The sequence below is a fragment of the Solanum pennellii genome, chromosome 4 (genome assembly GCF_001406875.1).
Source record: "Solanum pennellii chromosome 4, SPENNV200".
Taxonomy (NCBI): domain Eukaryota; kingdom Viridiplantae; phylum Streptophyta; class Magnoliopsida; order Solanales; family Solanaceae; genus Solanum; species Solanum pennellii.
The window spans coordinates 52,188,419-52,203,773 of NC_028640.1; positions in this window are offsets into that span (position 1 = coordinate 52,188,419).

A 15,355-nucleotide genomic window follows, 5' to 3' on the forward strand; every position below is an offset into this window, starting at 1 on the left:
CAAAAGTTAAAACGAATTAAAGGACTTGAACTCTAACTTGGATAACCTAAGGGGTCTAGCTTAGTCTAGGTAGGGGTATGGGACTCTACCTAAACATTGCACTAGTTAGCCTTGAGGGGAGTCTTAGGAGGAGGTACTTATATATATTTATGTTATGATAATATATGATGTATATATGATGATCATGGCACATTGTTTATACTATATGTTGATTTAGTTCATTTATGAATATGTCTTGGGTTTTAATGTTAATATATGATGAAATGTAAACCTAAATTCCATGATATGTAAAGTTGGACATTGGTCATGTTTTCTTGTTGAGGATACTTGATTGAGTAAGGTTATGGGGCTATGCTTGGTCATTGCACTTGTTTACTTGATAAGGACTTGTGAGTAGTTGTCTTGCTTAATATGATATGTTTGACTCTTATTCATTCTTGTGATATCATTCCTTGATGTTAGGGTTTAAGTAAATCATGGTTTCAGGTATGTTGGGATAAGTATTACTTGTTGAGATAGTAGGCATGTTTGGTTAGTTGATATGACTTACTTGACTTTGCATCAAGTCCCAAAAAGGGGTAAATTTGGCATGTTTTGATAAAAAGTCCTTTTTAGCATGTCTTGATTGTGTTTGTGCATAAGATCCCATACTTAGTACATGTGGAGTACTAACCCCATTTTCTTTCCTTTTCCCAAACATTTTAGGTTTCGGTCGTTGAAGAGTTTGGAAGGCGACATTGTTGAAGGTTTGGATTCTTCCTTTCATCCAAGTATGGTAGGTCCTCAACTTTCAAGGGCAATGTCATACTCTAGCTTACGGATTTTGTTATGAGTTTATTGACTCTATCATTCCTTTCCTTTTTAATTGAATATTGTACTTTCATATGACCTATACATGGTCTTGTTAAGTTGATGTAAGGGTTACGCCCATATTCTGATAATCGTTTAGATGGTATGAGATGAGACAATTGTTGAGACTTTTTCTATATTTTATGTATATGTATGTGCAATAAAAGTACAAGGCTATGTAACCTTCCTATACAAAGGGTTTATGTATACTAGATATGAATATATATTATGTGTATGTATAGGTCTATGTAAATCTCCTAGCAATGATAATGAAATTTTAAATTTTTCCGCATTTTTCAACCTATGAATGTAAAGACATGAGACTAAGAGGCTAGTCTTAGTCCTTGAAAAGGACGACAATGCCGGTTACGTCTAGGGGGTAAACTCAGATGTGACAATACTATTCACAATAATACATCTAGCCATATATCACATTTGAGGCACATTAAACATCTTCATAGTATTAATTTTCCTTTTTACCTCAGCTTCTCCACCCCAAAGCAACCCTTAAGTGATACTTAGTGCAATGCATGAATAGTGTCTCATTCCACCATTCATACCAAAGTATCACCTTAAGGTCACCAAAGTGAACATTCATACAACCTTCACCAATTCAAACATATATATTCATGAGGACATAATATATCATAAACGCAACTTTCACTTAAGAACCATCACTTAGGACAACTCCAAGTCCCACTAGTGCAATGACTAAGGAGCATCCCATAATACTCTTCACACCAAGTATTCTTATGAAGTCACCCTAGACTAGGCACATCACATTCAATAACATATCACACATGCATTTAACCTTAGACAGAAGACCAACATACTTCATAGACCTCATATAAGAACTCATCCAATTATCACATCATAGTCATAACCCATTTAGTCTTTAGGCACATCTCAAGACAACATGCAAGTCAATGCTTCAATTGTCATCATAATGACACAATATTCAACATTGCATATTTAGAGTTAATTTCATTAATACATCATAAGACCTAACTCATTATCCCAATCTAAAACTACTAGTCAATGTACATGTGAAGCCCCCATAACCTCACATGTACTAAGTAAACCATTCAAGAAGATCACAAGCATTGACAATTGCTTCATACATTCTCATGAAAAGTATAGCCAACAACATGCATATCATCATAACAAGTAAAATAACACCATAATGTCATGCATAAGATACATATATACATATACATATGGAACTCACCTTAGAATTCCCTTCAAGAGCTACTTTTGCAATGTGTAGGTAAAGTCTTATTTTCTCACCTACACTAAGCAACATCCCTTAGGTAGTTCTAGTTAGTGTTCATATTCTTACTTCCATAGCTCATTTTACTTTCAGAAAACTTTGACTTAACCGACATTAGACCATGTGAGATAAAAATGGAATCCGGTTTAATAAAACCCCACACCGAAATAAGGTGCTCTACTTACCAAGGTAGAACCATACATAATAGCTATTTATGTGGATCCACTAGCTAGAACTTACGAGGGCACGTAGTTAAGGAACAAGGAGGTTATTACTAGAAACCATTTTTATGCTAATTTGCATTGTAGTTTACACCTCATGAGAGCATAGGGTGAACCTAACTTCCGTTTGGAAAGGGACACTTCTCATTGTCATGTTCACATGGAGCGAAGCTAAATTTCCCTTTTTGAAAAGTATTTAAGTCTTTATTAAACATTACTTCATAAGATAGGATAGGATATCAACTCCTTCTATACATATAAATAGCTCATAGGTTATGATGAGAATGTCCTTTCATCAAAACCAACATCATGTGAGAATGCCCTTGCACATAATCATAACATTGTCTAGATTAGAGTGCAATTAAGAAAATCATTCAAGAGACTCTCATTTACTAGATTATTATTAACATGCTTCATTCATACATTCATGTGTGTATATGTGTACATATATCAGAAAGACTTTCATACAAACACATTTAGACAACACATATTCTTACTTCATTAATTAAATACTTTACATGCATAATAAGACATAAAGGTACAAATGAGGATTATCCATTCACCTGACACCTTAAACATATCACACTCATAGTCATGCATAATATGTGTATGTATATATTGGTCAACATGATCACATAATGGTAAAAACATGATATTGAGGAAACCACCTCCAAAGTTCACCACACATGTACAATTTCCCTCAAGTCATGAACAACTAACTTATAGAGTAGTAGGGACTATTGACCATACACACTCACATTACATCATAGGAAATTAGAACACCTTAAACATTGAATAGAAGACTCCTAACATGAATAATATCACATATTCATATAGGGTTATATAGGTAAGTCTCATTCTACAATACTATTCCTCACCATCAAACATGTATACATACCTTACCCCAACATCATCATTCCTATCATATATCATATTATCAACATAGCCTAATCATGATACTCTTATTGAAGACTACACAAGAGCTTCATACTCAAGATCATCATAACCACAATTCACATTTCAACTATTGCCCTCAAGTCCATGATCACAACGTATATAGATAGACAAGAATAACAACATTGTCACTATAAGTAGACCAAACCATACAATGTCAATCCAACACTATAGACTATGAATTAGGTCAATTTACCAACTGCCCAAGCCATGATCGTCATATATCAATCCTATAAATTGATATAGATATCAATATCAATAAGAAATACATCACAATCTAATAACAATTTCATTAACATCTAGTCAAGATCACATGACCCACATTATAAGCTAAATTGAGAGATTTAGGAGATAATGGGTTCTTCATGGAATTATGTTGGAAATCATCCTAAAATCATTGTTTTAACATCAATTCACCATTAGAATGGCTTTGAAAACAATTTGAAAATGAACACATGGCTAGATTGAAAGTTAAGAAATTTTGATCACAGAATTACATTGGAAAATCTTTGATAGAAATCCTTAGATGAAAGGTTAACTAAGGATCAAGGGTTATAATACCTTAATAGAAGAAAATTCCAAGAAATTTTGGAGAATAAAGTACTTGAAATCTTCCCCTAGCTTGATCTTCAGTTTGGTCTTCAATGGAGGTTCTAGAGAGAGTTTATTTTGAGAGGGAAAGGTTTGATTTGAAGAATAAAATATAAATAGCGTTTTCATGTTTTTAACACACTTATAATACCCATAAATAGGTATAATATCTGTCGATATTTTAATTGGAACGTGTGGTGAATTTCCCGATTCACCCCTCACTTGGTCGTGTCTAGATAGTAAGTTGCAAGTCCATTTGACGGATGCCAACGACGGGGCGTTGTCTGGTTGACGAGTCATCCTACATACCGTCGTTTGTGACTGAGACTCCCTAATTTGGGGTCTAAGCTCCCACGACTAAGTGTGGATCCACGCACCCATTTGACGGGGCTTCAATCAAACCACCGAGCCTCGATCATGGGCATGATCTAACAGTGCCTTGGCAGATTTTTTCCAACCTTTAGGTCCTCCTCAATGACCCTTAGGTTGGTCCTTGTAAATTTCAACCCTAAATACGACCATCTAGATGTTAGTGTCCTCTGCTATCATTTTAGATGCAAACAACACGTAAAACATGCAAATGCACACTAACACACACGAGTAATTTCGAAACGTCTTGGTCGTTCCTTGACGTTTGACTTCCAAACTCTTTAAAACGACTATTACAAGTTGTGACATACTTTATTAACATGTTATTAACTCTTAAGACACATGTGAGGCTCTAGATTAACCTAGTTCATTTTGAGGGTCCTTACATAAATTCACCAACTAAATCACATTATTTTTTCCAACTTATTTATACAACTTAACAATTTTTTAACTTTAAATAGTTTAGTATTGACTTAATTCCAGCAATTAAATTCACCAACTAAATCATATTATTTATTATAGTTTAATTTTAAAGTTAAGTGTCAACACTAGATGGACAATAAATCGATCTTGCAAGAAAATCATATTTGTCATCTGTAGAATAAACTAGTGTTGGTACTTACGCTAAACAAACACATTATTCCTAGATTAAAGTTTAATATCAATACTGGTATACACAAATCGATCTTGCAAGAAAATTATTTTTTTCAGCAATACGACTAACTAGTGATGTTACTTATGCTAAACAAACACAATATTCCTAAATCAAAGCTAAGTGTCAGCACTAGATGGACACAAATCGATCTTGCAAGAAAATCAATTTTGTCATCAATAGGATCAACTAGTGTTGGTACTTATGCTTAACAAGTATATTATTACCAAATTAAAGCTAATTGTCAACACTAGATGGACACAAATCGATCTTCCAAAAAAATCAATTTTGTTATCAACGGGATCAACTAGTGTTGGTACTTGTGCTAAACAAACACATTAAACTTAAATTTAAGCTTAAGCAACACTAGATGGACACAAATCAATCTTTCAAGAAAATCATTTTTGTCATCAATAGGTTCAACTAGTATTGGTACTTATGCTAAACCATCACATTATTCCTAAAGTAAAGCTTCATATCAACACTAGATGGACAAAAATCAATCTTGCAAAAAAATCAATTTTTTCATCAAGAGGGTCAACTAGTGTTAGTACTTATACTAAATAAACACTCGATCGACACAAAAAAATTATCACAAAATTAAAGTTAAGTATCGATACTAGATGGACATAAATACATGATTGAGAACAATGTAATTGAACTTTAGAAATTTAGAAGCACTAAACTTATCTCCTACTTTGATAAATGAAGCAATATAGTCTTGTATCAATTTTTTTAGATATTGAGTTTCCTTAGTTGCCTAGCTTGAGAACTTCTAAAATTAGTTAAATATAAACTTCAAATCCAAGATTAATAGTTTATATATATATATATAAACTATTAATCTTGGATTTGAAGTTTATATTTAACTAATTTTAGAAGTTCTCAAGCTAGGCAACTAAGGAAACTCAATATCTAAAAAAATTGATACAAGACTATATTGCTTCATTTATCAAAGTAGGAGATAAGTTTAGTGCTTCTAAATTTCTAAAGTTCAATTACATTGTTCTCAATCATGTATTTATGTCCATCTAGTATCGATACTTAACTTTAATTTTGTGATAATTTTTTTGTGTCGATCGAGTGTTTATTTAGTATAAGTACTAACACTAGTTGACCCTCTTGATGAAAAAATTGATTTTTTTGCAAGATTGATTTTTGTCCATCTAGTGTTGATATGAAGCTTTACTTTAGGAATAATGTGATGGTTTAGCATAAGTACCAATACTAGTTGAACCTATTGATGACAAAAATGATTTTCTTGAAAGATTGATTTGTGTCCATCTAGTGTTGCTTAAGCTTAAATTTAAGTTTAATGTGTTTGTTTAGCACAAGTACCAACACTAGTTGATCCCGTTGATAACAAAATTGATTTTTTTGGAAGATCGATTTGTGTCCATCTAGTGTTGACAATTAGCTTTAATTTGGTAATAATATACTTGTTAAGCATAAGTACCAACACTAGTTGATCCTATTGATGACAAAATTGATTTTCTTGCAAGATCGATTTGTGTCCATCTAGTGCTGACACTTAGCTTTGATTTAGGAATATTGTGTTTGTTTAGCATAAGTAACATCACTAGTTAGTCGTATTGCTGAAAAAAATAATTTTCTTGCAAGATCGATTTGTGTATACCAGTATTGATATTAAACTTNTTTTAGGATTTCTAATAAGTTCAAGAATTTCTAATTAAGTTCAAGAATATAACTCAATTAACTCAAATTTCAATTATCAATGTTAAATTAATCTAACTTCTAACTTCTAACTTCTAATTATTTCTTAGTTCTAACATCTAATACTTTTTATAATCATATTTCAAAATTTCCAATTTAAAAGAAAACTAATCTAAAATTTAAAATCCCCAATTATCTCTCTAACTAACAATAAATATACAATTAACAATTCAATAACACAATTCCACAAACTAAACAATATAAAAACTAATAAATAACATATAATTACTAGAATTCAAAAAAAAACTTAACTCTAACCTTATAACAATGAAGGAGGGGCAGTTGGGTTTGCCGGTGACGGGGTGGTAGCTCGGGTTTGCCAGCAACGGAGCGACAATGATGGCGGAAGCAACGGACGGTGGTGGTGGCAACAATTCGGTGGTCCGGCGACTAGGCAAGAAAGGAAGAAGAGAGAGAAGAGAGAAAAGAGAGAAGGAGAATGGGAAATTTGGGAAAAACATGTCACTGCTACAACATAATTAAATGAAAAGCGACGAACATCGTCTATTTGTCCGTCGCTTTTTTAAAAATGTTTGACTTACATTTTGACCAAAAAGTGACGGACTAAACGACACTATCCGTCACTTATTTAAAGTATTGACCATATATTTTTGACCAATAAGCGATGGACATAAAGATGTTGTTCGTCGCTATAGTAAAAAAATAACTAATAAAATAAAATACATTAAAAGCGACGAAAGTGTGGTTAACTTTTTGATTTATATTTAATTATTTTTAACAAAACTGAAATGATTATTAATTATATATATTTGGCGCAAAATTATGGGAAAAAAGCGATGGACTAAGAGATGTTTTCCATTGCTTTTTTTAAAGTAATTTTATAAATAAGTATTTTTATTAAAAAGCGATGGACAGCGTGACAAATGGCGTCGCTTTTTGGAGCGACGCCGTCCGTCATTTTTTCGTTGTTTTTTAGTAGTGCTCCTTTCTCTTCTATATTTGTTAATGTATAAATACCACACATTGTTTCAATAATACTTTACACTTTTATAATCACATACAACTCTTATATGGTATCAAGAGCCTCCTAAACACTCTGACGAGTATATCCGATCGTCTTCTTTTTTTTCAGAATTCTAACTACTTTTTTCCAAAATATCTGGCATTTATAAAAAATATTTTTTAAAATAAGAAAAAATAATATCATTTTTCTTGTGATTTCCAACAATGTCTCTAGCAAAAGATTATTTAGAATTATCTCTCTCCTTTTAAATTATAATTTTTTAGATCATAAAAGATATTTAACATTATCTCTCTTCTAATTTCTAACTGGTAAGGATACAGAGTACTAGTACATTAGTATTGTTGAGTCATTTACGTAGTTAGTTTCTCCTCTCTTTAGGTTCTTACGTTCAACAGACCCATTTATCTCATATTTCTTCATGTATATTTACAACACAATGTATCAATAATACTTTACGCTTTGATAATCACATACAACTCTTGTATGGTACTAAGAGCCTCCTAAACACTCTGACGAGTATATCCGATCGTCTTCCCTTTTTTTCCAGAATTCCAACTCCTTTTTCCCAGAATGCCTGCTACTTCCTCCTCTCTTAAATCTCCAGCAATCACTCTCAATCAAGGGAATGTCATTAAGTCCTCTTAATTGATCTTTTTTAATCCTGCATCTCAGTTATCCTTCAAGCTAACAGGAAGTGCGAATTATCCAACTAGGAATTCCCAAGATACCAATCTATTGTTTGGCTACGATCTTCTTAACTTCGCTAATGGTTCACTTCCCATCCCAACTGCACACATTCTAGACAAAGACAATACCCAAATCCCTTACCCCAACTTGATATTGTGGCAGCGACAAGACAGTCTTGTTAACAATGCCATTATGGCATCAATTGATGCTACAATCCTCTCATAGCCGATGCTTCCACTACCAAAGAAGCTTAGGATATTCTCCAAACAACTTATGTAAGCAAATTGCACTCGAGGATTTTTCAGTTCGTGCGATACTCTAGCGAATGTAAAATGAGACGTATGTTTAAATAGTGATTATATGAGAGAAATCAAGTCCATTGCAGATAATTTGACATGCAGTGGTTCACCTGTTAACAGCAAAGAACTTGTCATTAAGGTCCTGAGTGGTCTAGGTCCCAAGTACAAGGAGTTATCTGCAGCAATAGGAGCTCGCGATAATCCTATCACATTTGAAGAACTCTTTGATAAACTCTTTGAAAAAGAGGATGTTCATCAAACACTCAAAACCTAAGGTCTTCACATCCATGATCACTGCTCAACTTCATCAACATTCCACCAATAATGGTCCTAAGAAAGCCTAACTCTTCCAATCAGAGAACACTACTCCAACAGGTTCCTACAACTCTGGTAATTAATTTTCTGCCTCAATTCACAATTCATTCACCCAGCAGAATACAACCAAAAGCAACAACCAGCAGTTCCAATGTCAATTTTGTGATAAATTTGATCACTTTGCAAAGGTATATAGGTCCAAATCACATAGTGCTACTGTAGCATATGCTAATTTTTTCAATCGTCACTCTTATGCTTCAAATTCTCCAAGTCCTTGGGTTTTGGATTTTGGATAATTGCATCATATTACAAACAACTCTCACTCTCTTCAGACTTCAACTGAGTTCTCTTGAACGGATGCGATTATTATTGGTTATGGTAAAAGAACTACTATCACTCATATTTGTCACACTACTTTATATTATCCTAATCTTGTTCTCAACTTTATTTACAAAATGTTCTTTGTTCTCCATCTATTAAAAAAATTTGATTTTTATTGCTCAACTTTGTAGGCAAAATCTAACTTCCATTGAATTTTTTCCTTATTTTTTGTTGTGAAGCATTTGAGTATGGGGCATGTCTTCTTCAAGGCAAGAGTAATAGTGATCTCTATGAATGACCTATGGACATGACTAAATCAGTCACACCTCGTCCTCAAGCACATTTTGTTGCATCAACAACTCCATCATTGCATTTATGGCATGCTCGTCTTGGCCATCCTCAACATCATATTACCAAAGTTTGTGTCTCTTCTTTCAACCTACCAGTGAACCATGTTGACTCTTTTACATTTTGTAATTCATGGTTGTGCAATAAGAGTCATCTTCTACCATTTGGTAACAATTCAATTACATTTTTATGCCTTTTGTTGTTATTTACTCATATGTTTGGTTCCCTCTCCAACTATTACTTTTGATAATTTCATATTTTATATTATTTTTACTGACCATTTCACGAAATATACTTGGTTGTTTCCTCTCAAATCCAAATCAGATGTTAAGGATATTTTCATTAATTATGTTCAACCCTCTTGAATACGTTGGCCTTAAATCAACCCTCTTGAATTTTTGGATCCAACATCTTATAAGTCCTCCATACACTCCCAACGAGTTGGCACTATTGAAAGAAAACATTGTTACGTTGTGGAAACTACTTTAACTCTTCTTCACCATGCTTCTGTTATTCTCAAATTTTGTGTCTCTCGCTTTCCAATCTGCAGTCTACCTCATTAACAAGCTGCCAACACCACTTCTTGGTCTTAAATCTCCATTTCATTATATCTTTGACACTACCCCAAAAAATTTTAAACTAAGTGTTTTTGGTTGTCTTTGTTATCCACGGTTAAAGTCGTACACGTCAATCAAACTTAATCGCACGTCCAATCCTTGTGTGTTCATGGGATATTCCACTGCCACCAATAGTTATTCTTTCCTAGACCTTGCCACTTTCAAAATCTATATCTCTAAGCAAGTCGTGTTCGTTGAACATATATTTCCATTCACAACCAACTATCCTCAGTTCTCTCGTCCACGAGTCTCGCACATGGAAAATAGTTGTGTCCAGATGACCCCTCCAACTCTTCCTCTTCCTCACAATCTCCTTCACCTCCTATTATTGCAGACCCAATTTCAATTCCTACTACTACTGATTCGGTCAACTACATGTCTAATCATGGATCGCACACTCAAGGCCATCAGGATGACATGTCAACCGACTCTTTTGTAAGTCCTCTTGCACACTCTTTGACTCTTTTTCCTTCTCATAATAACAGTCCATATGCATCTCCACAACCAACTCCTAAAACACTATCAAATCGAATGGTCACTAGATCTCAAAATAATATTTTCAAACCCAAAGTTATTTTTTATTACCTTGCAACCTCCATCGTAGAACAACTTTCTCTTACCCCAAATACCTTTAGTCAAGCATCCAAATATCCTAAATGTATGTTGCTATGACAGATGAACATATAGCTTAACTGTCACGCCCCGAGCCTACACCCCACATGTGGCTGGCACTCGAGAACTATTAATGGACCAAGATAACCCTTGACCTGGCTTACATACTTAGCAGAAGACTTAAATCAATAAATATGAAGCTATGAAATAAACTGGAATGTTATAAACTAACACTCAACTTGTCCATTAAGGCAAACCCAAGTCTCAACATAAGATAATGACAATGAAAAGACTAAAGAACTAACATATAACTGTTTATGAAGCCTCTAAAACAACTAAGATGGATGTCGGAACAAACTCCACGTTATCCTAATGAACTAACTAAATAACTTAAAGTAATAAAAAGAGTCCTCTGAAATGTAAAAAGGCTCACCAACAGACTTTGGAGTGCTCATTGAATCAACAATGCACTAGTTATTGATCCTAGTTACCTGTATCTGCATCATAAAATGATGCATGTCAACTGGCGTTAGTACATTGAATGTACGAGCATGCGAGTTGGAATGCTAAATACAACATAGGCTTGAAAAGAATCTGAAGAACTTGCATAGCTCAGCTCAACTCAACATAACTTAACTCATTTCAATATAAAGTAATTTAAAGCAAGTGAATATAAAGAAAAGTTATTTAAAACACAAAGTCAACTCTGTGTGTGTAGAAAGATACATATAACTCTAAATGTATGTAAAAATACAATAAACTGTGTATATAAAAATACAATTACTTTTGTGGGAGTTTCTTTAACCGACAAGCATCACTTAATAGTTATCGTGATGATACGGTGTTCTGTTTCATGTTGTCAGGGTCGTCCCATACCTTTCCATGAGTATAGAACTTCAAATATTAAGTGGATCCACTTGTCTACGCTAAAAACCACTAAAGGAATCATCTAAAAATATGAGTCTTTTCTACCCATGGTGGCTACATGGTTTATGGGGGCTGTGAGTTGTATGAACTCTCCCTCATATCGATTCTCAATACTACTCCTAGAATATGATACTAGCTCTTATTTTTAAAAATATACTTTTTTCTGTGATTTGAGATAATTGCTCAGAAACTTTAGCTCAAAGGCTATCTTGAAAATCAAGGTTTCCTCTCTTGCTTCATTTAGAAAGCGATTACTCTTTTCTGAAAACTAGCTCAAAGACTCTTTGAAAATCTCAGTTTCAATTCTTATTCAAATGTGAAAACATTTTAAATTCTTTGGAATACATAGTCCTTTTATACTTCTTTGAAGAAATGAACTTCAACTTTACTTTTTACTTAACTTGGACTTGAAGTCTTTAGAACAAAGTTAAGACGTTTGTGAGAGACTTTTGAAAACTTTAAATACTCCTCTTGAATTGTTTCTTAACTTCTAGGCTTGACTTTTACTTCTCTTGACTTTGATCTTAACTTTCATTGAACAGGATTATTCATTCAAGGTTCATGATCTCATGTTTATAGATGATTTCATGATGTTTTTGTAATCAACTAGAAAACATAGGTACATTGTTAAGGAACAACTAGTAAAAGGTAGGAAACAAAATAGCGTCCCTACTCTCTGTCGCTCTGAGAGGCGCGGAGCGCCAGCCCACAAAGTTCAAAGACAATCCTGGGGCACGCTGGCTGGCGCGGTGTCCCAAGGGTGAAAGATCAGACACACTTTTGGGGTGCGGTGGCTAGCGCGACGCCCCACCCCTATCCCCGGGCATTTGATGACTTTTCTTCTCCACATCTCTAGACCCTCAAACTCAATTGGTTATTTCCCCAAACACTTAGAATCATCAATACACATCAGATTTTCCTCGAACACTACAAAAAAATGAATTTGAATCGAACAATTCCTCAACAATTTCAACAAAAGAAGAATTCAATTTCTAAACTTTCAAGAAGTTAAGTTCGTTGAAATTAATCATGATACCCTTCGTTATGTGGTTCACATATCTCATAGGGATCACCCCTTGACGAAATCCACAAGTTAAACTCGACGATCGTGATGAATCTTGCTTCTCTTCTCTTTTTTCCTCTTCTTTTCTCTTTTTTCGAAACCCTAACTCCTTTTTTCAAAAGCGTAAACTTGCTAAGATCAGTTAGACCTCAATTAATTACCCAAAAATGAAATAAAATAATTGGGTAAGGAAAAGACCATAATGGCCCTAAAATCTGGATTGGACATTTTCTTATTTGAACAGCCCAACTTCCAAAGGGCATAACTCACTCGTACAAACTCTGAATTGCGCAAACTCAGCGGCATTGGAAAGATAATTTCAAGAGATTTCCGATCATATTTGAAAGTACTCCTAACTCATATTGAGCTAGAAGTTATGGTTGTTTAAAGTTGACCAAAACTCAACTTATTCTAACTTAACAAAAAAAATTCAGATTTTCATTCTTTCCAAAAATGACTATTTCCAATTATTAGCTTCTTCCTAATTATTTCAATTTGTGATATGTTACATTCACTTAAAAATAAAACTTGTTCATCGGATCTATCTACTCCATCTCAAAGCGTAGTAGGGTGCAAATGGGTGTTTCGTGTCATACACAAGCATGATGGATCAATAGGTGGATGGAGGGTAGTTTTGTACAATTTCCAATACTTTGAGGGTATTTTAGGCTCTTTTTGCGTTATTTTATATACATCCTTGAGTTAGTATCTATTTACATGAAGCTTTAAACAATTTATTTTTTGTTATTACTTTTGTATTAAGTTGAGGTGAGTACTCTTCTAGTCTTGTCAGTTCAGTTATCTATGCTTTCAATTCTCCTTGAATGCTCCTACATTCAATGTACTGATGTCATCCCACCTGCATCTTATGATGATGCAGATACGAAATTTCAGGATCATCAACATGCGCTTCGTTGAGATCATTTTACATTCCAGTTAGCTTTTATCAGCCTCTTTGCATTTCAAAGGATTTCCTTTCTTCCCCTTTCAGTTTAATCTTTTAGGGTGTTGTAGGTCTTGTCCAGCATCCATCTTGAACTATAGAAGTTGCATAGATAGTTGAGGAGTCTTTCCGTAGTTACATGTTCTTAAGTTGTTTTACAAACTATAAACGTTGTTATTGAGTATTTTCCAAATGTTATTAGTTGAGTATTGGAGTTTAATGGATTTAATTCAGTTTTAAGCCTATTATTACTTGAATTAGTTTTTCATTTGTAGACAATCAGAATGAGGGTTCGCTTGGGACCAGCAATAGTCTTCGAGTGTTAGTCACGTTCAGAGTGTAGGCTCAGATCGTAACAGTAAGACAAGGGTCATAAAATATTTTATAAATCAAACAATAATATAGTGTCATTTTTTTCGTGGAGCATAACTTGTTATTTTGAAGTTCTTGATCTAAATCTTACTTCTAAAGAAAGAGTTATGGAACATCACATAAATCAAAACACAAAAAGGTAGTATCAACTCTTACACATGGGACATAACTTTTTTTAGAAGTCCTTGGACTAAATATTGCCTCTAAAACAAGAAAGAAAAAATAAAGATTACTGAAAAAAAAGGGTAAAAAGAAATATTCTAAAGAGAAAAAAGGAAAAGAAAAATAGAAAATAAAAGGAAAATGACGATAAAAAAGAAAACCAAGGAAAAGAAGGTAAAAAAGACGCTTCTAAAATATAGAAAAAGAAGGGGAAAACCAATCAAAAGCTTCTATGAATAGCAATTATTTTGAACAAAGAAGAAACCATAAAAACAACAATTACATTTCTCTTTCATCATTTTACACATTATGACAAATTATTTTTGACAGAAATCTCAACATTCAATAATCAATTATATTGACGCATTATTAACATCAAATTGAGAATACCCAAAAGCCAAATTGAAGTGAAAGTAAGAGAAAAAATATATAAGAAAAATCAACCCTACCTATCAACGAAGAATGTCATGAAGATCAAAGAACACCGCCAAAAAACAAAAACAAATAAAAAAAAAAACAAAGAACACCATTTTTTAATTGGCTTTTTGATCAGAGTTCAAGTTATTTTTCTGCTATTATTAGTTTGAAATATTTTTAAGATCTCTTTGTTTACTTCATAAGTTCTTGTTAATACTCTTTTGAATGGAGTAGAGAAAATAGAAAAGGAAAATGGAAAATTTCAAATGACATGTAATTCTATGTGAATTCGTTTGTATCACATGCACATTTATCCGATGAAAAAAATGATTTAAAAGATTGATTTTCATTGGATTTAATTATCCAATTAGCAAAATTATAAATAGAAGAGTCTAGGTGACAATCCAATCCAAGTATAACGAACTCAGATCATTCTACCTAATATTAAATCCCCTTTAATTTGTTAGACTTAGAAGGCAATTTTGTCCAAAAAATTCATTAAATGAATGAAAATTATTTTTCTAAATTATGGAGACAAAATACCAGGGAGCGGATTTATGAACTTAACCTTAAAGTTGACCCAGAGTTTGAAGGGGAGGGGGTAAGTAGCCCTTAAACCCAGAAGATATATAAGACCTCTACCACTT